This window comes from Esox lucius, chromosome 20 (genome assembly GCF_011004845.1).
Source record: "Esox lucius isolate fEsoLuc1 chromosome 20, fEsoLuc1.pri, whole genome shotgun sequence".
In the NCBI taxonomy this organism is placed as follows: Eukaryota; Metazoa; Chordata; class Actinopteri; order Esociformes; family Esocidae; genus Esox; species Esox lucius.
Genome location: NC_047588.1, coordinates 34551506 through 34574990, shown reverse-complemented (window position 1 = coordinate 34574990; position 23485 = coordinate 34551506). Strand labels below are relative to the sequence as shown.

Genomic DNA, 23485 nt, shown 5'->3' with positions numbered 1-23485 from the left:
TCATTCAACGTGTAGTTCACTAAATGCAACTGGCCCCCCGGTCGAGTGTGGGTTCTGTACGTTTCTCCTGGGCTCGTCTGAACGCGCTAATGCGTGCTCATTGGGCATTGGCTTGTGAATCCACTCTGCTTAAACACATTGAAATCGGGGGAAGGGGGCATTTGCATTTCTACCAGTTCAGCAGTGTTGTAAAACAGGAAAAGAGGGATGCGCTCACAAGATGGGCTAAACAAACAATAAAGTACTTGCAAGTGCTCTGCCCGCATCTGCATTTCTAGACATGCTTTGTAATGGCTCTATAGGACGTGAGGCTGTGGCGGTCCAGAGATGTGACATTGTAAGGCTCTAAGTGACCCACCGTCAGGCGGAAACGTTGGCACTGTAATGGCCACCCCTCCGCGGACCTGTACAACTCATACTTACCTGGCAAGGGAGACACCGTGATCACCAAGGCGGTTCACCCAGGGCGAGGCTCAGCCATTGCACTGCGGCTGTGCTGACCCCTGCGAATTTCCCAAATGTGGAAATCTCGATTGCATAATTTCTGGTAGTGGGGGACTGCGTTCGCGCTCTCCCCTGATCTAGTGTTCAATGACAAACGTGCCCTCCTCGCTCCAGGTGCCTCTCCCACCTGTCAGGTCTGTGCCCTTGTGTACCTCCTCTTCCTCTCCCTTTAAGCGTGTTCAAGCTCATCTTTAGGTCGCCGTCTGCCCCCAAATCATGCCCAGGTCTGTCTTTGTTTCCCTCTTTGTTTCAGGCCGTATATGCCGGACTACTTAATACAACCTCTAACCCCAGAAAATGTGGACAGAGAAGACACCTTCTCAAGCTTGGTCAATTAGTCAAGCGGCACCAGTTAGCGGGGGGCAGCCTCTATTGGCCTGCAGTGTGCTAGAGTCCACATTGAAATGGGGACCTAGGCTGGAGCTAGATAGCACAGTCACTTAGTAATGGAAATGCTTGACAGGGTTCAAAGATATGTCCTCCAAATGTGAGTGCTTTTTCACTGTGATTGCCTTATTTTGCTAAATAACAGCTTTCCCGTGTCATGCTCTTTTTTGATACTGATCCCTTTATAAAGCGCCCCGGCGAGTGTTCCCTCGCTTACGGCCATACCAGCCTGAATACGCCCGATCTCGTCCGATCTCGGAAGCTAAGCAGGGTCGGGCCTGGTTAGTACTTGGATGGGAGACCGCCTGGGAATACCAGGTGCTGTAAGCTTTTTCCCCCACTAGGGTGTGCTCTTGGTTTATTTTCTCATCCTGATGGCTTCATTCAACGTGTAGTTCACTGAATGCAACTGGCCCCCCGGTCGAGTGTGGGTTCTGTACGTTTCTCCTGGGCTCGTCTGAACGCGCTAATGCGTGCTCATTGGGCATTGGCTTGTGAATCCACTCTGCTTAAACACATTGAAATCGGGGGAAGGGGGCATTTGCATTTCTACCAGTTCAGCAGTGTTGTAAAACAGGAAAAGAGGGATGCGCTCACAAGATGGGCTTAACAAACAATAAAGTACTTGCAAGTGCTCTGCCCGCATCTGCATTTCTAGACATGCTTTGTAATGGCTCTATAGGACGTGAGGCTGTGGCGGTCCAGAGATGTGACATTGTAAGGCTCTAAGTGACCCACCGTCAGGCGGAAACGTTGGCACTGTAATGGCCACCCCTCCGCGGACCTGTACAACTCATACTTACCTGGCAAGGGAGACACCGTGATCACCAAGGCGGTTCACCCAGGGCGAGGCTCGGCCATTGCACTGCGGCTGTGCTGACCCCTGCGAATTTCCCAAATGTGGAAATCTCGATTGCATAATTTCTGGTAGTGGGGGACTGCGTTCGCGCTCTCCCCTGATCTAGTGTTCAATGACAAATGTGCCCTCCTCGCTCCAGGTGCCTCTCCCACCTGTCAGGTCTGTGCCCTTGTGTACCTCCTCTTCCTCTCCCTTTAAGCGTGTTCAAGCTCATCTTTAGGTCGCCGTCTGCCCCCAAATCATGCCCAGGTCTGTCTTTGTTTCCCTCTTTGTTTCAGGCCGTATATGCCGGACTACTTAATACAACCTCTAACCCCAGAAAATGTGGACAGAGAAGACACCTTCTCAAGCTTGGTCAATTAGTCAAGCGGCACCAGTTAGCGGGGGGCAGCCTCTATTGGCCTGCAGTGTGCTACAGTCCACATTGAAATGGGGACCTAGGCTGGAGCTAGATAGCACAGTCACTTAGTAATGGAAATGCTTGACAGGGTTCAAAGATATGTCCTCCAAATGTGAGTGCTTTTTCACTGTGATTGCCTTATTTTGCTAAATAACAGCTTTCCCGTGTCATGCTCTTTTTTGATACTGATCCCTTTATAAAGCGCCCCGGCGAGTGTTCCCTCGCTTACGGCCATACCAGCCTGAATACGCCCGATCTCGTCCGATCTCGGAAGCTAAGCAGGGTCGGGCCTGGTTAGTACTTGGATGGGAGACCGCCTGGGAATACCAGGTGCTGTAAGCTTTTTCCCCCACTAGGGTGTGCTCTTGGTTTATTTTCTCATCCTGATGGCTTCATTCAACGTGTAGTTCACTAAATGCAACTGGCCCCCCGGTCGAGTGTGGGTTCTGTACGTTTCTCCTGGGCTCGTCTGAACGCGCTAATGCGTGCTCATTGGGCATTGGCTTGTGAATCCACTCTGCTTAAACACATTGAAATCGGGGGAAGGGGGCATTTGCATTTCTACCAGTTCAGCAGTGTTGTAAAACAGGAAAAGAGGGATGCGCTCACAAGATGGGCTTAACAAACAATAAAGTACTTGCAAGTGCTCTGCCCGCATCTGCATTTCTAGACATGCTTTGTAATGGCTCTATAGGACGTGAGGCTGTGGCGGTCCAGAGATGTGACATTGTAAGGCTCTAAGTGACCCACCGTCAGGCGGAAACGTTGGCACTGTAATGGCCACCCCTCCGCGGACCTGTACAACTCATACTTACCTGGCAAGGGAGACACCGTGATCACCAAGGCGGTTCACCCAGGGCGAGGCTCAGCCATTGCACTGCGGCTGTGCTGACCCCTGCGAATTTCCCAAATGTGGAAATCTCGATTGCATAATTTCTGGTAGTGGGGGACTGCGTTCGCGCTCTCCCCTGATCTAGTGTTCAATGACAAACTGTGCCCTCCTCGCTCCAGGTGCCTCTCCCACCTGTCACGTCTGTGCCCTTGTGTACCTCCTCTTCCTCTCCCTTTAAGCGTGTTCAAGCTCATCTTTAGGTCGCCGTCTGCCCCCAAATCATGCCCAGGTCTGTCTTTGTTTCCCTCTTTGTTTCAGGCCGTATATGCCGGACTACTTAATACAACCTCTAACCCCAGAAAATGTGGACAGAGAAGACACCTTCTCAAGCTTGGTCAATTAGTCAAGCGGCACCAGTTAGCGGGGGGCAGCCTCTATTGGCCTGCAGTGTGCTAGCAGTCCACATTGAAACTGGGGACCTAGGCTGGAGCTAGATAGCACAGTCACTTAGTAATGGAAATGCTTGACAGGGTTCAAAGATATCTCCTCCAAATGTGAGTGCTTTTTCACTGTGATTGCCTTATTTTGCTAAATAACAGCTTTCCCGTGTCATGCTCTTTTTTGATACTGATCCCTTTATAAAGCGCCCCGGCGAGTGTTCTCTCGCTTACGGCCATACCAGCCTGAATACGCCCGATCTCGTCCGATCTCGGAAGCTAAGCAGGGTCGGGCCTGGTTAGTACTTGGATGGGAGACCGCCTGGGAATACCAGGTGCTGTAAGCTTTTTCCCCCACTAGGGTGTGCTCTTGGTTTATTTTCTCATCCTGATGGCTTCATTCAACGTGTAGTTCACTAAATGCAACTGGCCCCCCGGTCGAGTGTGGGTTCTGTACGTTTCTCCTGGGCTCGTCTGAACGCGCTAATGCGTGCTCATTGGGCATTGGCTTGTGAATCCACTCTGCTTAAACACATTGAAATCGGGGGAAGGGGGCATTTGCATTTCTACCAGTTCAGCAGTGTTGTAAAACAGGAAAAGAGGGATGCGCTCACAAGATGGGCTTAACAAACAATAAAGTACTTGCAAGTGCTCTGCCCGCATCTGCATTTCTAGACATGCTTTGTAATGGCTCTATAGGACGTGAGGCTGTGGCGGTCCAGAGATGTGACATTGTAAGGCTCTAAGTGACCCACCGTCAGGCGGAAACGTTGGCACTGTAATGGCCACCCCTCCGCGGACCTGTACAACTCATACTTACCTGGCAAGGGAGACACCGTGATCACCAAGGCGGTTCACCCAGGGCGAGGCTCAGGCCATTGCACTGCGGCTGTGCTGACCCCTGCGAATTTCCCAAATGTGGAAATCTCGATTGCATAATTTCTGTTAGTGGGGGACTGCGTTCGCGCTCTCCCCTGATCTAGTGTTCAATGACAAATGTGCCCTCCTCGCTCCAGGTGCCTCTCCCACCTGTCAGGTCTGTGCCCTTGTGTACCTCCTCTTCCTCTCCCTTTAAGCGTGTTCAAGCTCATCTTTAGGTCGCCGTCTGCCCCCAAATCATGCCCAGGTCTGTCTTTGTTTCCCTCTTTGTTTCAGGCCGTATATGCCGGACTACTTAATACAACCTCTAACCCCAGAAAATGTGGACAGAGAAGACACCTTCTCAAGCTTGGTCAATTAGTCAAGCGGCAGCAGTTAGCGGGGGGCAGCCTCTATTGGCCTGCAGTGTGCTAGAGTCCACATTGAAATGGGGACCTAGGCTGGAGCTAGATAGCACAGTCACTTAGTAATGGAAATGCTTGACAGGGTTCAAAGATATCTCCTCCAAATGTGAGTGCTTTTTCACTGTGATTGCCTTATTTTGCTAAATAACAGCTTTCCCGTGTCATGCTCTTTTTTGATACTGATCCCTTTATAAAGCGCCCCGGCGAGTGTTCTCCTCGCTTACGGCCATACCAGCCTGAATACGCCCGATCTCGTCCGATCTCGGAAGCTAAGCAGGGTCGGGCCTGGTTAGTACTTGGATGGGAGACCGCCTGGGAATACCAGGTGCTGTAAGCTTTTTCCCCCACTAGGGTGTGCTCTTGGTTTATTTTCTCATCCTGATGGCTTCATTCAACGTGTAGTTCACTGAATGCAACTGGCCCCCCGGTCGAGTGTGGGTTCTGTACGTTTCTCCTGGGCTCGTCTGAACGCGCTAATGCGTGCTCATTGGGCATTGGCTTGTGAATCCACTCTGCTTAAACACATTGAAATCGGGGGAAGGGGGCATTTGCATTTCTACCAGTTCAGCAGTGTTGTAAAACAGGAAAAGAGGGATGCGCTCACAAGATGGGCTAAACAAACAATAAAGTACTTGCAAGTGCTCTGCCCGCATCTGCATTTCTAGACATGCTTTGTAATGGCTCTATAGGACGTGAGGCTGTGGCGGTCCAGAGATGTGACATTGTAAGGCTCTAAGTGACCCACCGTCAGGCGGAAACGTTGGCACTGTAATGGCCACCCCTCCGCGGACCTGTACAACTCATACTTACCTGGCAAGGGAGACACCGTGATCACCAAGGCGGTTCACCCAGGGCGAGGCTCGGCCATTGCACTCCGGCTGTGCTGACCCCTGCGAATTTCCCAAATGTGGAAATCTCGATTGCATAATTTCTGGTAGTGGGGGACTGCGTTCGCGCTCTCCCCTGATCTAGTGTTCAATGACAAACGTGCCCTCCTCGCTCCAGGTGCCTCTCCCACCTGTCAGGTCTGTGCCCTTGTGTACCTCCTCTTCCTCTCCCTTTAAGCGTGTTCAAGCTCATCTTTAGGTCGCCGTCTGCCCCCAAATCATGCCCAGGTCTGTCTTTGTTTCCCTCTTTGTTTCAGGCCGTATATGCCGGACTACTTAATACAACCTCTAACCCCAGAAAATGTGGACAGAGAAGACACCTTCTCAAGCTTGGTCAATTAGTCAAGCGGCACCAGTTAGCGGGGGGCAGCCTCTATTGGCCTGCAGTGTGCTACAGTCCACATTGAAACGGGGACCTAGGCTGGAGTTAGATAGCACAGTGACTTAGTAATGGAAATGCTTGACAGGGTTCAAAGATATCTCCTCCAAATGTGAGTGCTTTTTCACTGTGATTGCCTTATTTTGCTAAATAACAGCTTTCCCGTGTCATGCTCTTTTTTGATACTGATCCCTTTATAAAGCGCCCCGGCGAGTGTTCTCTCGCTTACGGCCATACCAGCCTGAATACGCCCGATCTCGTCCGATCTCGGAAGCTAAGCAGGGTCGGGCCTGGTTAGTACTTGGATGGGAGACCGCCTGGGAATACCAGGTGCTGTAAGCTTTTTCCCCCACTAGGGTGTGCTCTTGGTTTATTTTCTCATCCTGGTGGCTTCATTCAACGTGTAGTTCACTAAATGCAACTGCCCCCCCGGTCCAGTGTGGGTTCTGTACGTTTCTCCTGGGCTCGCCTGAACGCGCTAATGCGTGCTCATTGGGCATTGGCTTGTGAATCCACTCTGCTTAAACACATTGAAATCGGGGGAAGGGGGCATTTGCATTTCTACCAGTTCAGCAGTGTTGTATGACAGGAAAAGAGGGATGCGCTCACAAGATGGGCTAAACAAACAATAAAGTACTTGCAAGTGCTCTGCCCGCATCTGCATTTCTAGACATGCTTTGTAATGGCTCTATAGGACGTGAGGCTGTGGCGGTCCAGAGATGTGACACTGTAAGGCTCTAAGTGACCCACCGTCAGGCGGAAACGTTGGCACTGTAATGGCCACCCCTCCGCGGACCTGTACAACTCATACTTACCTGGCAAGGGAGACACCGTGATCACCAAGGCGGTTCACCCAGGGCGAGGCTCGGCCATTGCACTCCGGCTGTGCTGACCCCTGCGAATTTCCCAAATGTGGAAATCTCGATTGCATAATTTCTGGTAGTGGGGGACTGCGTTCGCGCTCTCCCCTGATCTAGTGTTCAATGACAAACGTGCCCTCCTCGCTCCAGGTGCCTCTCCAACCTGTCAGGTCTGTGCCCTTGTGTACCTCCTCTTCCTCTCCCTTTAAGCGTGTTCAAGCTCATCTTTAGGTCGCCGTCTGCCCCCAAATCATGCCCAGGTCTGTCTTTGTTTCCCTCTTTGTTTCAGGCCGTATATGCCGGACTACTTAATACAACCTCTAACCCCAGAAAATGTGGACAGAGAAGACACCTTCTCAAGCTTGGTCAATTAGTCAAGCGGCAGCAGTTAGCGGGGGGCAGCCTCTATTGGCCTGCAGTGTGCTACAGTCCACATTGAAACGGGGACCTAGGCTGGAGCTAGATAGCACAGTGACTTAGTAATGGAAATGCTTGACAGGGTTCAAAGATATCTCCTCCAAATGTGAGTGCTTTTTCACTGTGATTGCCTTATTTTGCTAAATAACAGCTTTCCCGTGTCATGCTCTTTTTTGATACTGATCCCTTTATAAAGCGCCCCGGCGAGTGTTCTCTCGCTTACGGCCATACCAGCCTGAATACGCCCGATCTCGTCCGATCTCGGAAGCTAAGCAGGGTCGGGCCTGGTTAGTACTTGGATGGGAGACCGCCTGGGAATACCAGGTGCTGTAAGCTTTTTCCCCCACTAGGGTGTGCTCTTGGTTTATTTTCTCATCCTGGTGGCTTCATTCAACGTGTAGTTCACTAAATGCAACTGCCCCCCCGGTCCAGTGTGGGTTCTGTACGTTTCTCCTGGGCTCGCCTGAACGCGCTAATGCGTGCTCATTGGGCATTGGCTTGTGAATCCACTCTGCTTAAACACATTGAAATCGGGGGAAGGGGGCATTTGCATTTCTACCAGTTCAGCAGTGTTGTATGACAGGAAAAGAGGGATGCGCTCACAAGATGGGCTAAACAAACAATAAAGTACTTGCAAGTGCTCTGCCCGCATCTGCATTTCTAGACATGCTTTGTAATGGCTCTATAGGACGTGAGGCTGTGGCGGTCCAGAGATGTGACATTGTAAGGCTCTAAGTGACCCACCGTCAGGCGGAAACATTGGCACTGTAATGGCCACCCCTCCGTGGACCTGTACAACTCATACTTACCTGGCAAGGGAGACACCTTGTTCAAGAAGGTTGTTAAATATGTTGGTTGACATCCTGTGGATATTAAGTCCGCTATTCTCGCGCCAAGACCGCTGACAAGTTCTCCTTCACAATGTCTGCCCCTGGGGCACGTCGGAATGCTGTGCGATTTGAGCTTCAAGGAAATATAGAAATGGATAGACTTCAGTTCAGCCGACTTGTTATCCAGAAGGAACTGGGCTTTACTGCACCGCAACTGGACTATGTCTTCGCCCTGCCAGGAAAGAAAGCCTTTGAGGTGATTTTTGCTACCTTTACCTTTTTTGAAGTATGCATTGAACGTTTTCAACAGAGGAAAGCTAGCAACCCTGGCCTTAGCCATGTGCTCATAATACCACTATCTGAAAGAGATTCAAGGTCAGTGACTGTGGTTATGTACTCAGAAAAGGTCAAAACTGAAGACATCCAAACTTGGCTCTCCTTTTATTGTACAGTTCAGCGTGGTATGGAACTCAGAGATGAGGACTGTATTAGAACTGGTGCTAGACGTTTCTTTGATCGCCTGAAGAGAGTCACTGAGACACTGCAACACCTGCCGTCAATCATCCAATTAGGATCTTTTAGAGGCCATGTCTTTTATGCAGGCCAGCCCAAAGAATGTAGGAAGTGTGGTTCTTTAGGTCATCTAGCAGCTGAATGCACTGCTACTTTCTGCAGGAATTGCAGGAGCTTAGAACACAAAAAAGACTGTGAGCAACCAACAAAATGCAACTGGTGTGGAGCTACATACCACACCTTTAGAGCTTGTCCACACACATATGCTAACAGAGTAAGGCAGTATGACCCCTACAGGCCATAGGAGGTCCCACAACAAAACCAACCCCCTCTCCCCCAGTCAGTGAGTCATCCAAAAGAACCAAGCCACCGGAGAGAACCTCAAAGTAATGAAGGCCAACAATTGATGACGGAAGACATACAGAAAGAACATCATGAACAAACAAATGCCACCGAAGGTGTTAAAGATTGGAGCTTTGAGCCACTCACCACTGTAGGCGATGAGTAGATGTGCATGACTTCTACACCTAACCATCCGACTCAGCTGCCAATATCAAACAGTGAAAATGTTTGTTTTGTGAGATGCCCATTTACCATAACCTTGCTATGGCAATCAGTGTACAAGAGATCTATCCAAGCTCTTATAGTAGGACCTAGGCCGACGTGTGTAAGGACAGCTTTTAAATAATTCTGGTTCAACCGGTCAAAGGCCTTTTCCAAATCTAACCCTAAGATACATAAAGGGGTATTATGGTCTTTGGCATAGAGGTAAGAGTCCCTTATTAGGGCCACGTTATCATTCAAGGAACGTCCTTTAATACCACATGTTTGATCTCGCTCTATAAATTTGCTGACTACAGTTTGGAGGTGAAAGAAGATGGCTTTGGACAAAATCTGTGCATCAACCCCTAACATAGTTAAGGGACGCCAGTTTTTTTAGATCTTTCTTGTTTCCTTTCTTAAACAGGAGAGATATTGTTCCTTCTCTTAGGGACATAGGTAAATTCCCTAATCGAAGGCTTTCTTTAAACAGCTAGCATGGGGTGTTTGAGATCTTCCCAATACATAGAATAAAATTCTTTAGGTAAAACTTCTGAACCAGGGGATTTGTTATTTTGTATACTCATCATAGCTTTGGTCAGCTCATCAACTGAAAGGTCGACATCTAAGTGGTTATCTTCAGGCACAGTGTTGCTGACCTTTGAGAGTATATTAGCCAAGGCCCTGTCATCAAGTCATCAGCTCCATATAATTCAGAGTAGAAAAAATGGACCTTTGCCAATATGCTGGGATCATCAGTCAACTTATTACCATCAAGATCCAACAACGAATCGATGTTATTATTTGTAGCCGTAAGTTTAAAAAAAAAAATACTCCAAATGTTGGACCCTGCTTCTTATAATAAATCCCTTGCTTCGCTCAGCAGACAATCTCAACATCTCTCTTTTGAGTTCTAAAATATCAGCACCAACCTCAAAACCCGACTGTGCCATTACATATAGTCTTTGCAATTTTCCTTGGTGTCTATTTAGGGTAAAACAGTTCTTATTAGCAGCTCTATAATAAATTCTATAATAAAGAATTTCCTGATTTTAGATTTTAAATCCTCCCACCATTCACCCACAGAAAAATATAAGTTCTGGAGGGTTACCCACTGTTTCAATTTCTCTCTGAACTTTAATGGCACCTTCTGGTTATCAATTAAGACTGACATTAAGTTTCTAGAAGCTGCGACCAACACTAGATCTCACGCCAACTGCTAAGGTACAATTGACCTTTGAATGATCAGAGAAAAATACAGGGTTTATAACAGAGTCAATCACCCTGATTCCCGGGGATGTTAATAAAAGGTCAATTCTTGAAGACGTGGAACCATTAGACCAGCTATAACCTGGTACGCTGGTTATAGCTTTTTGTCTAAAGCAGTCAGATAATTGGAAGTCTTTGATAAGGTTTTGTAGTTCATCTGAACTAGAATCAAGCCTTACAGATGTTATAGATCTTCTATCACTCCTTTCCAAAAGACAGTTAAAATCTCCCCCCAAGATCACTTCCCTCCCACAAATCAATAGAGGTTGCAATGATTTTAAAGTTTCCAGCCGCTCTTGTAATTCAGATGGGCAGTAAATATTAATTATCCTCAATTGTATGTTCTTCCACACTAAGTCAATACAAAGCAATCTACCATCAATGACTTGCTGGATTCTCTGTATTCTCGGGTTGTGACCTTTAAATAAGATTGCAACCCCTGAGCACCGATTTTTGTTGTCCCCAGACCAAATAGATGTGCCGTACTGCCATCGATCCTGAAATAATTTATAGTTCTCTCTAAAGGAGATACAACACTCCTGAAGAAGGACAATGTCATGATCTTCATGATGTAAGAAATTAAAAACCGATTGGCATTTCACAGGGTCGTTTAAACCTCTAGTATTGATGGTTGCAATGGAAAAAATTGACATAAAGAAGTGTAGGAGGTGCAGACAAAGAATCATTCGGGTGTTACTAAGACACTGTTTTTGGCTTCTTTTTCTTTTTACTTTTAACTCTTTCATCTTTTTCGCCTACCATATTCATCATTTGAGTGGCTGTAGAGAATGCACTAAGGCAGGCTGAGTCCAGAAAAGGAGTAGATGTGGACGCCGGCCAGGTTTCCACGTCTGTGTCTGTGTCAGCACATCCGCTTGAAAAGTCTGACTTCTCTGGGTGTCTTTTACGTGACTGCATGGGGGGTACTTCAGATGAGCTATCCGTGAGCATAGATGGTGAGAGGTGGCCAACACCTGCAGCTTCCAGTAAGATGATACTTGTTTGATTGGCTGGCAGGGGTAATTCTGATGATGTTTCGGGTTGTGACCTTTAAATAAAATTGCAACCCCTGAACACAGATTTTTGTTGTCCCCAGACCAAATAGATGGGCCATACTGCCTTTAATCTTAAAAGGATTTTTAGTTCTTTCTAAAGGAGATACAGTGGGGTAAAAAAGTATTTGGTCAGCCACCAATTGTGCAAGTTCTCCCACTTAAAAACATGAGAGGCCTGTTATTTTCAACTATGAGAGACAAAATGAGCAAAAAAAATCACATTGTAGGATTTTTTATGAATTCATTGGTAAATTCCTCTGTGAAATAAGTATTTGGTCACCTACAAACACGCAAGATTTCTGGCTCTCACAGACCTGTAACAACTTCTTTAAGAGGCTCCTCTGTCCTCCCCTCGTTACCTGTATAAAAGACACCTGTCCACAACCTCAAACAGTCACACTCCCAACTCCACTATGGCCAAGACCAAAGAGCTGTCAAAGGACACCAGAAACAAAATTGTAGACCTGCACCAGGCTGGGAAGACAGAATCTGCAATAGGTAAGCAGCTTGGTGTGAAGAAATCAACTGTGGGGGCCATTCTAAGAAAATCGAAGACATACAAGACCACTGATAATCTCCCTCGATCCGGGGCTCCACGCAAGATTTCACCCCATGGGGTCAAAATGATCACAAGAACGGTGAGCAAAAATCCCAGAACCACACGAGGGACCTAGTGAATGACCTGCAGAGAGCTGGGACCAAAGTAACAAAGGCTACCATCAGTAACACACTACGCCGCCAAGGACTCAATTCCTGCAGTGCCAGACGTGTCCCCTGCTTAAGCCAGTACATGTCCAGGCCCGTCTGAGGTTTGCTAGAGAGCATTTGGATGGTCCAGAAGAGGATTGGGTGAATGTCATATGGTCAGATGAAACCAAAATTAGCGCGCACGAATTAGCGCGTTCAGACGAGCCCAGGAAAAACATACAGAACCGACGCTCGACCGGGGGGCAGTTGCATTTAGTGAACTGCATGTGGAATGAAGCAAAGAAGAAAATAAACCAAGAGCACACCCTAGTGGGGGAAAAGCTTACAGCACCTGGTATTCCCAGGCAAGATCGGGCGTATTCAGGCTGGTATGGGCGTAAGCGGGAGAACACTCGCCGAGGCGCTTTATAAAGGGAACAGTATCAAAAAAGAGCATGACACGGGAAAGCTGTTATTTAGCAAACAAAGCCAATCACAGTGAAAAGGCATTCACATTTTTTTTTACCATTTTTTATTTTATTTTTTGTTTTAGAAAGACAATATATACAGGTATATACATGCCACAAAAACAGAGTATATATATATATATATATACACACATACATATTCACATGCATACCTATACATGAGCATATATAACGAAGTAAGAGAAACATAAAAATAAAAAGAATAAAAAAATTTCAAAGAAATAAAAAATAAAACCCCCAGGCATGACCCACCCACCCCCTGGATCCAGATCTCAAAATCTCAGATACAGATTAAATCTGAAGCCCACGAAGAGTAGTTAGCAGTGAATTCCAAGCCTCTATTGCTGACTCCTTTTCACTGTGGACTCTAGCTGTAGACAACTCCATGTAAACAATATCTAAATATGTTAAAATCCAAGCTCGAAAAGAAAGTGAATGTGGAGGTTTCCAGCGTGTGGCAATTCGTTTTTTTGCAGCGGTAAGACCAGCGAGCAATGCTCTTCTCTTATCCAGTGACAAACCCAACCTTGACAAATCGTTCAAAATGAGTGTAACAGGTGTGCAGGGCAGTCTAATATTAAACAACCTAGAGAGGTTAAATGCAATCATCTTCCAAAAGTCGGCCACTGGAGTACATTCCCAAAACATGTGAAAGTAACTGCCAATCACTTTGGAAGGACAAAAAGTACACGTAGGATGACCGATAACTTTCATCAAATGAAGCTTCCTAGGAGTTAAGTAAACCCTATGTACATAATTGTAATGTATCTGCTGATGATCGGGGTTCCTGGACGCTAAACCCAAACTAATCCACACTTTATCCCAATCAAACGTGGGTGCCAAATCTGGAACATCTCTCCTCCACACAGTGTCCAACGCCAGAGGTCTATAAGCATACCACTGCAAGAGCCATTAAAGTTTCGACACAAAACCCCTTGTACTCCCAACAGAGTGAAACAATTTTCGAAGTGGATGTGGTGTGAGAGGGGCCTGTAAAGGGGCACCATTGCTTCTTAAAGCCGATCTCAACTGCAAATAAAAGAAAAAGGAGGTACGTGGTATACCATGCTTAATACAAATGTTTTGGAAAGTGAGTAACCCCCCTCCCCATAAATATCACCAAGTGTACATACGTTTTTTTTTCCCAATCAGGAAATCGAATAGGACGACCGCCAATCAACAATCTCTCATTGTTAAATATTGGAAGAAATGGGTCCCAAACAGAAGAGCAACCAGCCAATTTCTTCCCCCTCTTCCATACCAATAACAAATATGAAATAATAGGGCCAAATCTCAAACAGCAGTGATGGGGTAAGATTTTAGCATGCAGAATGTTAGTAAAGGAGTATGGAGCTATCATCCGTTCCTCCAAAGTTCGCCAAGACACTTGAGCCTCAGATTGAAACCAGGTCAGGAGAGGTCTAAGTGTAAAAGCCCACTCATAGAACTTAAAATTTGGGAGAGACAAGCCACCGGCCTGCCTTTCTCGCTGCATGGTGGTGAGCTTAATGCGAGGTCGTTAGCCATGCCACAGAAACTTAATTATTGCTGACTGTAATTTGCTCCAATAATTAGGGGGTGGGGAAAGGGGGAGCATCGAGCTGACAAAATTTACTCTGGGCAGAATATTCATTTTAATTATGGCTACCCTGCCACAAAGCGAATTTGGCAGGTTAGACCACCTGTCCAGATCCGTCACAACTTTAAGTTTTTTACAAAAATTGTTTTTAATAATTGTCTGTATGGAGGGTTTAACAAACGCCAAATTTCGACCATGCCTGTATCAGATGCCCAGTGGCGCAATGCCTCAGATGCAAGATGTTGGTCCCTAGTCTCACCACCACTTGTTCTGTCCATGCTGCTGTCCCACACCGCATTGAAATCTGCCCCAAGAACTAAATTAAACCCTGTGAGATCAAGCAGAGATTTAGTTAATAGTTGAAAAAAACGTGCAATCAAATACATTAGGGGCATAGGCAGAAATATGCGCAATGTTTTTCCCATCCATGCAAATCTTTGCAATGGCTATCCGACCTGCATCATCCGCCCAAGAGTCAACCAGATCACATTTTTGTTTGCGTTTACACAAAACCATTACCCCTTTATATTTTGTAGCTGCAGATGAAGTTGCAATAGGGTGATAAAACATATTGGCTAATCAACCCACATCTTTGCACAATAAATGTGACTCCTGTATCATAGAAAAAATCTATATATTTTTAGAAATTCTAGTACAGTGGTCCTTTTGTGCGGAACGTTAAGACCTCTGGCATTGACTGAAATAAGATTAAGCGCTGTCATATGCTAGAAAGGTTTGTAAGAAAAAAAAAGAAAAAGAAAGAGAAAGATGGAGTTGTCCCCACAGCAGTAAGAGAGAAGTCTGGATCCATATAAAAAACCATCAAAAACACCAAAGAAAAAAAAGGAAGGTGAGGATGCAAAGAACTGTCAAGCCTTCCTGATAAATCCACCGCTGGATAACTAACTCTACGAACTAAGAGTTTCTGGGCTCTCAAGTGTGGCAGCTGGGCAGGAGAGGGCGCCGCGGGATGAGGCGGCGACACCTGGGCAGGAGAGGGCGCCGCTGGTTGAGTTGGCGACACCCGGGCAGGAGAGGGAGCTGTGGAATGAGGTGGCGGCTCTAGGGCAGGAGAGGGCGCCGCGGGGCGAGGCCGCCAGTCACCGGCGGGCTCGGGCGACCAATCCTCCTGGGGCGGCTCGGGCGACCAATCCTCCTGGGGCGGCTCGGGCCACCAATCCTCCTGGGGCGGCTCGGGCCACCAATCCTCCTGGGGCGGCTCGGGCCACCAATCCTCCTGGGGCGGCTCGGGCGGACCCTGGGCAGCAGGGGGAGCTGGCGGACCCTGGGCAGCAGGGGGAGCTGGCGGACACTGGGCAGCAGGGGGCGCTGGCGGACACTGGGCAGCCGGGGGCGCTGGCGGACACTGGGCAGCAGGGGGCGCTGGCTGCCTCTCCAGGGCAGCAGGGGGCGCTGGCTGCCTCTCCAGGGCAGCAGGGGGCGCTTTAAGGCCAAACTCTTCTTCCAGGAGCCCGAGGAACACTTCCGCGGACACACACGGGATGTGCCCTTGGTCCCATAGCTCTCCTGCCCACTCGAGTGCCCGACCGGTGAGCAGGGAGAGCACCAAGGGCTCAAAGCCGGTGACGAGACAGATATTGTTGCCCTGAAGATACTGAATCCAGATTCAGGCCATCCGAGGAGTTCCCCTACCGTCCACTTCTGCTGCCTCCTTTCTGTTTGTTGGGTCATTCTGTCACGCTGGTTGATATGGAGACGGAGGCAAGCGCAGAAGTTCGAGGGTTTCCCCCTTTTATTAAACAAAAAATAATGAATAACTAAACTGAGTGCCGGGCACTACGATAAGTCCAATGGGGCAGGGGCACAGGAGCACAGGAGGTGTACACAACATATACACACACAATGACCCACAAGGAGAAAAGGGCTGAACTAAATACACTGAGAAAACGAGGAGAACAGAAACAGGTGGGGGCTAAAACACAGGTGAACTGAATATACCGTTGAACAGAAACAAGAACAGGAAAGCCCATACAAGGACAAGACAAGGAAACACAGAAAACACGAAGTGGAATGGCCCCTTCAGGAAGGGACCATTACAGCAGCGGCACCACCAATTATCAAAAAGCAAAACAACAGCAGTGTGAACATCTTCTTCAATAAAACATCTGCCATATAACAATGTAGTATACCCTTAACTGGATGGAGATAATCAAATGTTTTTAATGCATATCAAGGCCTTCTTAGGATCTTCAAAACGATGCTTTATCCAACCTGGCGTTGTAAATGAAAGCACTGCCGGATAGCCGATGCCAAACTGGAACTTGGCTGAGTGAAGCAGACGTTTACACTCCAGAAAAGAGTGCCAACGCTCCTGTGTGGCCCTAGAGAAGTCTTGATAGAAGCTTATTTTATGGTTCTGCCAACAGACGTCCCTAATTTCTCTAGCAAGTTGTCTCACCCATTCCTTCTGTTGAAACCTCAGGAACCGCACGATGAATGGCCTTGGAGGAGCTCCGGGCTTAGCTGGTAGTAGCGACCTTTGAGCACGCTCCAAATCTAAACCCCTTGGAACTCAGCCTGGAGGATTTCAGGGAGAGTGACCCTCAGAAACAACCCATAAATGCATAGATTAACTCGCCTTTCCCGATCCTCGTACTCAGTCAGTTTGGCGTTCAATTTTTCAACCTCCAAAGCCGAAGCCGGGGGGGAGACGCAGCGCTGCCTCTCCACCTCCTCTGGCATATCGAGGCTAACCTCCGCGCTAGTTATCCTGGTTAACATGTCGGCTAGCTTACTCTCAATCGCCTCAACAGCTCTCCTCGTTTCTGAGACGTCCTTGCGGATGTCTGCAAAGTGTTTGGCTTGATCGTCTGATAGTTTCTGAAGAAGCTTGTGTATTTTAGCAGTGGAGATGGACTCCTCCATATCTTCACGTGCTGGCGATACAGGAGAGGCGTGAGCAGCTTTTAAGGCAGCGGTAGCCCTAGAATTTTGCTGCTGTTGAGACGTATTTTCGGTTTTCCCGGGGGTTAGGCATATCGATAGTGATTGGCGCTTATTATAGGCAACTTGTGGAACAAAAACCGATGCAATAAACTGTGAATGCCTATATATTCACACAAAATGTAAACTTGTGGCACCGCAGCCCTCAACCTGAGCAGCCATCTTACTCAGTGTCATCATGTGACTCAAGGCATTCACATTTCGAGGACATATATTTCAACCCTGTCAAGCATTTCCATTACTAACATACTGTGCTATCTAGCTCCAGCCTAGGTCCCCGTTTGAGTGTGCCTGGACATGGACTCTAGCAAATTGCAGGCCAATAGAGGCTGCCCCATGCTGCTGCTGCTGCTGCCACTTCACTAAACATTTCTTGAGATGTCTTCCTGAAAAACGTATTTTAAGTACATTTGCGACCAAATATACTTTTTGTCTTCCATCTGACATTCTGCCAAAAATAAAAATCTAAACAACAACTCTAAAGCACTACAGCTAAAAATCTGAGATAATGCTTGGTCAGGTCTCAACTAGTTTTCGTTCAGTGAGGTAACTGCTACTCCTTTCAGCAACACAAACATGCTGACGTAGGCAGCTAGGACGGATAGAAGGCTCCAGCGTGTAAAAGAATACGCCAAACATGGGAAACAAGAAACCTGATTGGTTAATTAATATGACTATCAACACCATTGTTCCATTTGCTTCAACAGCGGAGGGGATCCAATCGAAATTCTGAAGGCCTCCAGTTTACCTGGAGACAGCACAGGTAAAAAATCTGATTGGATAAAAGCTTTAATTGATGTGAGCTGACCTAGAAGCTAGAGAATTTGACAGAATACTGTATTAGCCATACAGTTACAGCATGACATAATACTTCTAATAGTTCTAACATACATTAAACAATGAAGAATATATAATACGAACCCAGCCATGCAAGTGCAGTGCACCGTCAGTAGGCATATAGCGTAGAACCCCCTATTATCAGCAGCCAACAGCAGTTTTGAAATATTCTTCTTGCACCGAGCAATCATTTGATCAAGTTGTCAATGTTCTGTGATTATTAGTAACATACAAACTTTAACTAGCATGTAATTAATTAGCATTTCTGAAATGCCAGTGGAAATATGAATATTTTCAGCTTGTTGGTTAGCGATGTAGCAAAGAAAATATGACCCCCTATTATCCATCATCTTAATAATTTGTTTAATGACGTTATATTTACTTTTTCTTTGTGTTACACATGACAGATCATAATCTTCTCTTAACTGTTTAAGAGAAGACTAACCAAAATGCCAGGATAACAACCTCTCTCTCAACATCTGCAAGACTAGGGCCACGTTTCCACTGATGCTTTACCCCAGCACCAGGATCACATCAGTGATTTATCCGAATGTTGGCTCCAGACTTTTCCATTTCCACTATACATTTGGTACCAAAGGACTTAAGGGGGGGGGGGGGGGGGGAGTAAACTATCAACATGATTTAGTTTTCCGATTACAAAAAATAAAAGGCAATATTGTTCTGGTAGTATAAAAAAGAAACAATTACACCACATAATAAAACACATTTCTTCCTCAAACTCCAGCAACTGGCTATCGGCTACTTTACCTACACTCATAACACTGCAACTGTAAGCCAATGTATTCATTATTTCAGCACAGTATCACAGGATTTCGTGACATTTACTTAAATTCCGTATTAGAAAATCGTACACGTAAAAGGCATTTTTTCTTCGTGTGTAGTACACGCTTTTCTTCCTAGGGTGAATCTTGGACCATAGGAAACCACTTTTCGTGTACAGCCCGATAAAGACCATGAGACAGAGCAGAGGGTCCAATGTATTCATTATTTCAGCACAGTATCACAGGATTTCGTGACATTTACTTAAATTCCGTATTAGAAAATCGTACACGTAAAAGGCATTTTTTCTTCGTGTGTAGTACACGCTTTTCTTCCTAGGGTGAATCTTGGACCATAGGAAACCACTTTTCGTGTACAGCCCGATAAAGACCATGAGACAGAGCAGAGGGTTTGTTTGATCCAGAGTGGAAGCAATGTTGACCATCCTCAATTGTTTGTTTGTAAATTAACGGCTCTTTTTGGAGAACGTTGGGAACCGACTATTTCATGTTCCATGCAAGATCTCACCACATGGAGTTGCAATGATCATGAGAACGGTGAGGAATCAGCCCAGAACTACACGGGAGGATCTTGTTCTCATGGCAGCTGGGACCATAGTCACCAAGAAAACAATTGGTTACACACTACGCAGTGAAGGACTGAAATCCTGCAGCGCTCCGCAAGGTCCCCCTGCTCAAGTACATGTACAGGCCCATCTGAAGTTTGCCATTGAACATCTGAATGATTCAGAGGAGAACTGGGTGAAAGTGTTGTGGTCAGATGAGACCCAAATCAAGCTATTTGGCCTCAAATCAACTTGCCGTGTTTGGAGGAGGAAGAATGCTGCCTATGAACCCAAGAACACCATTCCCACCATCAAACATGGAGGTGGAAACATTATGCTTTGGGGGTGTTTTTCTGCTAAGTGGACAGGACAATTTTACCGCATCAAAGGGACGATGGACTGGGCCATGTACTGTCAAATCTTGGGTGACAAGATTTTTTGGTTGTAATTCTGTCTCTCACTGTTCAAATAAACTTACCATTAAAATTATAGACTGATAATTTCTTTGTCAGTGGGCAAACGTTCAAAGTCAGCAAGGGATCAAATATTTTTTTCCCACACTGTAGATGTAGGCTGATGCTCCCATGTTCTACACGTCAGCACCCTTAACCAGTCACCTTCCTGAGACTCTGAACCAGGAGTAAAAGTCTTTATCAAATTGGCAGATAAAAACAGACTGGTCTTAGATGCACCTAATACCAAAAGCCTTGTTTGTTTAAAAACGTCAGTAGATCATTAATCCCTGCACAACATTTGTTACAGTCCCAACTGTCTTCGATGATGGTCTCCGTTGCCAGTTCATGCCTGATTCTAACCAGTCCAACCTGATCTTCATATTCTAATTGCTACCAGATTTCTAGATGTGTATATGAAGGGAAAAGACTAATTGTGATTTAACTGTGAGTAAATTGTAACCAGTCAATATCTGGATGAGATCAGGATGAAGGATTACATGTTAAATGCATGTATAAACAGGGCTGTTGATACGCCCGTTGAAAAGCAGCAACTTTTTCTTCCACCTGCAAAACCACACTGTGATTAGGCTTTAAAATCCTATGTAATTGCATTAGAGGATGTATATTCCATCATTGCCTGTTCACGAGAGACAAGGAATGGTTGTATGGGACTTTGTCTTGTTTAGATTTGTGGAAGAACTAGGAACCCAGACAATGCAAACAGCAAATGTTTGTGGAATCTGATCTGTTTTACCATGAAACAAACATCCCACTGTATAAAAGACTGGAACCTTCCTTGCATCCTGGAACCATTGAAAAATTAACAGGCAGAGAGGGACATATTTACGGTACACAGAAACTGGGAGACATTGAGACATTATAGTTAGAGATATTTATTGTTGGGTACTCAAACCCCTCCACCACGTTAAGGTGGCAGTTCATTTGAGTACCCGAGTGACCCAAGGAGCTATGTTGTCTGGGGCTATATGCCCCTGGTAGGGTCTCCCAAGGCAAACAGGTCCTAGGCGACGGGACAGACTAAGAGCGGTTCAAAACCCCCTTAATGATGAAAAAAAATGATGAGTTCCGTGACATCGCCCGGTATGGCGCAGCCGGGGCCCCACCCTGGAGCCAGGCCCGGGGTTGGGGCTCATACGCGAGCGCCTGGTGGCCGGGCCTTTCCCCATGGGGCCCGGCCGGGCTCAGCCCGAAGGAGCAACGTGGGGTGCGGAGAGGATCGGGCGGCAGTCGAAGGCGGGGGCCTAGACAGCCTGAGATCGTGCGTGAGGTTGAGAGGCTCTGACTAGAGGTAGTCGGGATCACCTCTACGCACGGCTTGGGCTCTGGAACCACACTCCTTGAGAGAGGATGGACTCTTCACCACTCTGGAGTTGCCCATGGTGAGAGGCGGCAGGCTAGTGTGGGTTCGCTTATAGCTCCCCAGCTCTGCCGCCATGTGCTGGAGTGTTTACCCTGGTGAACGAGAGGGTCGTTTCCCTGCGCCTACGGGTCGGGGATAGGTCTCTCACTGTTGTTTGTGCCTACGGGCCAAACGGCAGTGCAGAGTACCTGACCTTCTTGGAGTCCCTGGGAGAGGTGCTGGAAAGTGCCCCGACTGGGGACTCTATCGTTCTACTGGGGGACTTCAACACCCACGTGGGCAACGACAGTGACACCTGGAGGGGCGTGAGTGGGAGGAACGCGAGCGTGGGATCTGAACCCGAGCGGTGTTCAGTTATTGGACTTCTGTGCTAGTCATAGTTTGTCCATAACGAACACCATGTTCAAGCATAAGGGTCTCCATCAGTGCACGTGGCACCAGGACACCATAGGCCGCAGGTCGATGATCGACTTTGTTGTCGTTTCATCTGACCTGCGGCCATATGTCTTGGACACTCGGGTGAAGAGAGGGGCAGAGCTGTCAAATGATCACCACCTGGTGGTGAGTTGGATCCGATGGCGGGGGAGGAAGCTGGACAGACTTGGCAGGCCCAAGCATACTGTAAGGGTCTGCTGCGAACGTCTGGCCGAGTCTCCTGTCAGAGAGATCTTTAACTCCCACCTCCGGCAGAGCTTCGACTGGATCCCGAGGGAGGTTGGAGATATTGGGTCAGAGTGGACCATGTTCTCCACCGCCATTGTCGAAGTGGCCGCTCGGAGCTGTGGCCGTAAGGTCTCTGGTGCCTGTCGAGGCGGCAATCCCCGAACCCAGTGGTGGACACCGGAAGTGAGGGATGCCATCAAGCTGAAGAAGGAGTCCTATCAGGCCTGGTTGGCTTGTGGGACTCCTGAGGCAGCTGACGGGTACCGACAGGCCAAGTGGACTGCAGCCCGTGTGGTTGTGGAGGCAAAAGCTCGGGCCTGGGAGGAGTTTGGTGAGGCCATGGAGAAGGACTATCGGCTGGCCTCGAAGAGATTCTGGCAAACCGTCCGGCGCCTCAGGAGAGGGGAAACAGTGCCCTACCAATGCTGTTTACAGTAGAGGTGGGCAGCGGTTGACCTCAACTGGGGATGTTGTCGGGCGGTGAAAGGAGTACTTCAAGGATCTCCTCAATCCCGTTGTGACGTCTTCCATTGAGGAAGCAGAGGATGAGGGCTCAGAGGTGGACTCGTCCATCATCCGGGCTGAAGTCACAGAGGTGGTCAAGAAACTCCTCGGTGGCAAGGCACCGGGGTTGGATGAGATCCGCCCTGAGTACCTCAAGTCTCTGGATGTTGTGGGGCTGTCTTGATTGACACGCCTGTGCAACATCGCTCTGGGATGGCAGACCGGGGTGGTGGTCCCTCTTTTTAAGAAGGGGGACCGGAGGGTGTGTTCCAACTATAGGGGGATCACACTTCTCAGCCTCCTCGGGAAAGTCTATGCCAGGGTTCTGGAGAGGAGAATACGGCCGATAGTAGAACCTCGGATTCAGGAGGAACAGTGTGGTTTTCGTCCGGGCCGTGGAACACTGGACCAGCTCTATACCCTCTACGGGGTGTTGGAGGGTTCATGGGAGTTTGCCCAACCAATCCACATGTGTTTTGTGGATTTGGAGAAGGCATTCGACTGTGTCCCTCGCGACATCCTGTGGAGAGTGCTTCGGGAATATGGGGTCCTGGGTCCTTTGCTAAGGGCTGTCAGGTCCCTGTACGACCGAAGCAGGAGCTTGGTCCGCATTGCCGGCAGTAAGTCAGACTTGTTCCCAGTGCATGTTGGACTCCGGCAGGGCTGCCCTTTGTCGCCGGTTCTATTCGTAATTTATATGGACAGAATTTCTAGGCGCAGCCAGGGGCCGGTGGGTGTCAGCTTTGGGGACCACACAATTTCGTCTCTGCTTTTTGCAGATGATGTTGTCGTGTTGGCCCCTTCAAACCAGGACCTTTAGCATGCACTGGGACGGTTTGCAGCCGAGTGTGAAGCGGTGGGGATGAGAATCAGTACCTCCAAAGCCATGGTCCTCAGTCGGAAAAAGGTGGCTTGCCCACTTCAGGTTGGTGGAGAGTGCCTGCCTCAATTGGAGGAGTTTAAGTATCTAGGGGTCTTGTTCACGAGTGAGGGAAGGATGGAACGGGAGAATGACAGACGGATCGGTGCAGCTTCTGCAGTAATGTGGTTGATGTATCGGTCTGTCGTGGTGAAGAAAGAGCTGAGCCGCAAGGCAAAGCTCTCGATTTACCTGTCAATCTACGTTCCTA

The 23485-nt window shown here is 47.7% G+C and overlaps 12 non-coding genes across 12 annotated transcripts; all 12 read left to right on the top strand.

The window, feature by feature from the left end:
• Positions 1-415: 415 nt before the first annotated feature.
• Positions 416-579, top strand: LOC114829858. The gene has a single exon (XR_003777697.2). It is a non-coding gene; the product is annotated as a U1 spliceosomal RNA (small nuclear RNA).
• A 523-nt stretch (positions 580-1102) lies between these two features.
• LOC114829817 lies at positions 1103-1221 on the top strand. The gene has a single exon (XR_003777665.1). It is a non-coding gene; the product is annotated as a 5S ribosomal RNA (ribosomal RNA).
• Positions 1222-1686: 465 nt separating this feature from the next.
• Positions 1687-1850, top strand: LOC114829857. The gene has a single exon (XR_003777696.2). It is a non-coding gene; the product is annotated as a U1 spliceosomal RNA (small nuclear RNA).
• Positions 1851-2373: 523 nt separating this feature from the next.
• On the top strand, positions 2374-2492 carry LOC114829806. Its single transcript, XR_003777657.1, has one exon. It is a non-coding gene; the product is annotated as a 5S ribosomal RNA (ribosomal RNA).
• Positions 2493-2957: 465 nt separating this feature from the next.
• On the top strand, positions 2958-3121 carry LOC114829797. Its single transcript, XR_003777652.2, has one exon. It is a non-coding gene; the product is annotated as a U1 spliceosomal RNA (small nuclear RNA).
• A 526-nt stretch (positions 3122-3647) lies between these two features.
• LOC114832828 lies at positions 3648-3766 on the top strand. Its single transcript, XR_003778416.2, has one exon. It is a non-coding gene; the product is annotated as a 5S ribosomal RNA (ribosomal RNA).
• Positions 3767-4231: 465 nt separating this feature from the next.
• Positions 4232-4396, top strand: LOC114832830. Its single transcript, XR_003778418.2, has one exon. It is a non-coding gene; the product is annotated as a U1 spliceosomal RNA (small nuclear RNA).
• A 524-nt stretch (positions 4397-4920) lies between these two features.
• Positions 4921-5039, top strand: LOC114832440. The gene has a single exon (XR_003778300.1). It is a non-coding gene; the product is annotated as a 5S ribosomal RNA (ribosomal RNA).
• Positions 5040-5504: 465 nt separating this feature from the next.
• On the top strand, positions 5505-5668 carry LOC114832471. Its single transcript, XR_003778325.1, has one exon. It is a non-coding gene; the product is annotated as a U1 spliceosomal RNA (small nuclear RNA).
• Positions 5669-6191: 523 nt separating this feature from the next.
• Positions 6192-6310, top strand: LOC114832750. The gene has a single exon (XR_003778393.1). It is a non-coding gene; the product is annotated as a 5S ribosomal RNA (ribosomal RNA).
• A 465-nt stretch (positions 6311-6775) lies between these two features.
• Positions 6776-6939, top strand: LOC114832764. Its single transcript, XR_003778407.2, has one exon. It is a non-coding gene; the product is annotated as a U1 spliceosomal RNA (small nuclear RNA).
• Positions 6940-7462: 523 nt separating this feature from the next.
• Positions 7463-7581, top strand: LOC114832744. Its single transcript, XR_004574951.1, has one exon. It is a non-coding gene; the product is annotated as a 5S ribosomal RNA (ribosomal RNA).
• The last annotated feature ends 15904 nt before the right edge of the window (positions 7582-23485 follow it).